Source organism: Diaphorina citri, unplaced genomic scaffold, assembly GCF_000475195.1.
Source record: "Diaphorina citri unplaced genomic scaffold, Diaci psyllid genome assembly version 1.1 scaffold464, whole genome shotgun sequence".
In the NCBI taxonomy this organism is placed as follows: Eukaryota; Metazoa; Arthropoda; class Insecta; order Hemiptera; family Psyllidae; genus Diaphorina; species Diaphorina citri.
In genome coordinates, this window is record NW_007377899.1 from 44,893 (window position 1) to 49,037 (window position 4,145).

At 33.0% G+C, this 4,145-nt stretch overlaps 1 long non-coding RNA gene across 1 annotated transcript; it reads right to left on the reverse strand.

Annotated features, from left to right (window-relative positions):
* Positions 1-233: 233 nt before the first annotated feature.
* On the reverse strand, positions 234-1,449 carry LOC113467375. Its single transcript, XR_003391470.1, has 2 exons — positions 476-1,449; positions 234-414 (listed from the first exon to the last, which is right to left on the reverse strand). It is a non-coding gene; the product is annotated as an uncharacterized LOC113467375 (long non-coding RNA).
* Positions 1,450-4,145: the final 2,696 nt, after the last annotated feature.

Consider the following 4,145-nt stretch of genomic DNA (forward strand, 5'->3'; position numbering starts at 1 on the left):
TCTTCACAAAAAGTTAGATACAGTTAGAAAGAACTTTGTACAGTACAGAACCATTCCCTTGTTGCTTATTACAGGCATGCCCGGCTAATATAAGTAGTAATTGAATGTTATAGAAAGTGATTCTAATTAAAGTACATAGTTGATACTTGTATTATAACGTTATAACCACAACTCCCTGTTGTTCAAGTAGGACACAAACGCGATAAATATTATAAACTAGGGGTCACAATACATGTTCTCCCCTCCTCTGGGTCTTAATAATAAGTCCACTTCGACTACAATACAGATTTTTAGCATACCTACTTTGTTAGATGTTAACATGTTATTGACATATCTAGAGAGACTAGGAAATTCCTTTCAATAAAGAAGTTGTCCATAGTAGCATCGTTTAAATGATATTTCGAAATTTTGAACCTAACCAATAAAGAAGTTGTCCATAGTAGCATCGTTTAAATGATATTTCGAAATTTTGAACCTAAAACTATAAAAATGGGCATTCCATTTAGTAGTTAATTCTGAAGGATCTAAAGAATTTCTTATGCCTTGATTTCATGTAAGGAAGGAATTTCATATATCTTAATTAATTCATAAGTAGTTGTTTCATGTTTAGAACTAGAAACATGAGTAAGCATATGGTGCAATGTCTGGTGCAGCATTACATTTTAGTATATTGTCTTTAGGATAGTGTGTTGTGTGTTGTATGAGATCGAATCCAGAAAAATAAGGGGGAAAATGTTACGACTTTTTCAGAGCTAAATTTTATGTTTTATTTCAAGAAAATTTTCCTGAATTTATAACATACCAAGGAAATTTTCTTATTCAAAATAATGTTACTGTAGTTGAATTCCAAGTTTTCCTCCATGTAAAACTAAAAATATGATACACAAGTTACACAACATAAAATGAAACATTTCCAGATGAGATATGCAGCCTGCTCATAGCAATGTTCAGGGTGGCGATGGCGCGAATTATAAATGGAACTAATGTTGAAAACTTATTCAACAAATGAAAATGAGGCTCATAATATAGAATCCCGGAGTAAAGTACCAACTGAAGCAGAAAATTTATCTCCATAATCATTATATTTGAGATATGACCATAAGAATAATGGCACTAGGGTTAGAAGGTAGAAGGTAGCAAGAGCCTTAGGCGTTAACCTCGCCCATTGGTTATCTTCCAACAGTCTATTATTACCAATATATGAGGTATTAAAAGTCATGTCCATGTAAAATTCTAAAATAGTATTTGCCATTCAACGTTAATATAATAATAAATCAATAAATAAATTACACGTAGGTTCGTATAATAAATAATTAATTACATGTAAATTCAATTTTCCAGACCTCTTTTTTGTCCCATGCTCTTTAATTGCTGTGGAAAATATTTTGATGAAACTGATAGGAGTGATAGGGTACCATGTTATTGACAACATTTTTGTAAGCATTTTTTTTTTTTTTTTTTTTTTTTTTTTTTTTTTTTAGGATTTCGTCTACGTGTGTACTTAAAGGCAAGAGTTCATTTACCTATATGTATTTGAATTCTTTACCCTCAAGGATATACATAGATTGATGTTAAATTCTTTAAAAGGCCTAAATATTTACCAAAATGCTGAGGAGGTGAAACACGTGTAGTTAGAAGAGCAGGCTATCTATTGTGTCATACTGTGAATCTAGTACTAGAAGGCAAAATATTCACGCACCACATGATGCGTACCTACCTACTCAAAAAAAAATCTCATAATTCAACGTTAAAAATGTAATAATAAAAGAGGAGATATATTTTTAGTTAAGAATTAGTCACAGACCCAGAACATCAGGCTTTGTCAGGCAGTCGAAAAACCCTGTAATTCTCTTTTTAGCGAAGGTTAAAGCAAGCTCTATAGAGACCCCATGAAATGAAAATATTTACATCAAGTAACTTGGTAACCCGATATAGCATCATAGCAGATGCTTAAAACATTGTTCAACCCTCAGTCCTCATCCTCAGTAGTATTGTTTTATCTAAAACTTTCCACATCTAATGTTACTTTAAAGAAGTTCTCTTGCACCGTCCTGGTTATCTTCTGAATTTATCTTTAGCTTACTGCGAAATAACAAGAAAAAGTCCAGGTGAAAAATAATAAATTGAAAGGAACAATATTTAAACTTTCCACATCTAATGTTACTTTAAAGAAGTTCTCTTGCACAGTAAGAGTTCTGGTTATCTTCTGAATTTATCTTTAGCTTACTGCGAAATAACAAGAAAAAGTCCAGGTGAAAAATAATAAATTGAAAGGAACAATATTTTTCCATTATACGTAAGCTCTTTCATAAGAATTAAAATTTTACGTGTATCGTTTACCCAAAACCGTAATGCCCACTCGTAAATTTGGCATATCCACTAATGTTGTGGATATATCGAACACGTTGTAGGGGAAAAGTGAGGTGAAAATACCAAGTCAATCTCTCCCTATAAGAATTAAAATTTTACGTGTATCGTTTACCTAAAACCGTAATGCCCACTTGTAAATTTGGCATATCCACTAATGTTGTGGATATATCGAACACGTTGTAGGGGAAAAGTGAGGTGAAAATACCAAGTCAATCTCTCCCTTTTTGCATTGTCTCACCGAGTCATTGGGACTTTTTTTGTACAACTAAGGCTAAAGGATTTTATTCTTCTCGAATAAAAAGTAAAATTATAGAAGTTCTGAAGTTAAATAAGTAAGGAAAGTACAAAAAAAGCAGAGGAAAATCATATGAATAAGGAGTTTATCTCTAGCCTTCTGAGAAATGGCAGGAAAAGGCCAAATTGGGAAATAATAAATTGAAAAGGAAAAGGAGAGAAAAGAGAAAAATTGAAGGCGGGGGTATTGACGCGCTGGTTTATGAGTTTCTTTTTCTCACCATTTCCGAGAAACTTGCTCAAGTAAAAAAAAAAGAAAAAATCAAGGATTATCCTCTCAAAAAACCCCAATTCAGAGGTCAGAGGTAAAATTGTGGAAGACACCTGGTGAAAATAGGTTACCCACGACTTCAAATCATTGCAGAAAGGTAATATGGGCAAGCGTTGTACTGGCGTCTCCACTAATAGTGGTGGATGTGCCATATTCCCCGTTATTTTACCGGTGCGGACAAACTTACATTCTGGAATTTCATTTGCTAGGAAATGTTTTGCTAGTAAATCTACGGTTTTAGTCTCTACAATATGTTCTGTGATGGCTAAAGTACAGCAATAAAAAAAATATTTTCTAACATACCTCGCCCATTAGTTAAAAACATTCTAATGTAGTTTAATAAACATTTAATGGAAGGCCGTGCTGGAATACCTAAAGCTCATCGGCTTTTACACAAAAATATAACGCCCTAAGAGAGGCCCCACGAAGGACTCTTTAGTACCTAACGTTTTCCTTCTTGTATCTGCGGTCTTCAATCTCCCAGACATACACTCCCCTTCCACTTAAAGGCAAACTCGTTTCTACTCTTGAACGTTTTCCTTCTTGTATCTGCGGTCTTCAATCTCCCAGACATACACTCCCCTTCCACTTAAAGGCAAACTCGTTTCTACTCTTGATTGATCTAAATACTCGGATAGTTTATTTTATTTAATTCTACCCATTTCTCTGTGTATCTCTCTTGACGTTGATCAATGTGAAGATAATGCTTGTTCTTTGTGATCAGAAAACATTACGACGACTGCTACTTCTAACTAATGATTTATTTCTTATGAATGCATTATTGATATTATTATATTACCAGAAAGATAAGATGTCCGATGAGGCTACCTTATACTCAACTAAAATTCAAATCAACGTTTTATATACGAGTCAAGGTTAAAGAAAACAAAAACACCATAAAACGACTGACTGGAAGATCTTAAGAGCATAAAAAGAGAGAGAGAATTATATTAAAAAAACCTGATCCTATATGTGTAATAAAATTAATATGAAAGTTCAAAGAACTATCTCATTCTTGTCTCAAGGATCTCATTATGCATCAGTGTCTTTGCTCACACTTATTTTATTTTTTATTATTTCCTTTTTTAAGTTAAAAAGAAAAAAAAAAATCTGGTGTAAGACTACTACTAAACATCTTGGTATTTCTGATGATCGTATACAGAAGATCCCGTACATTTTAATTCATGATGAAATTGAGCTCAAGACGTTG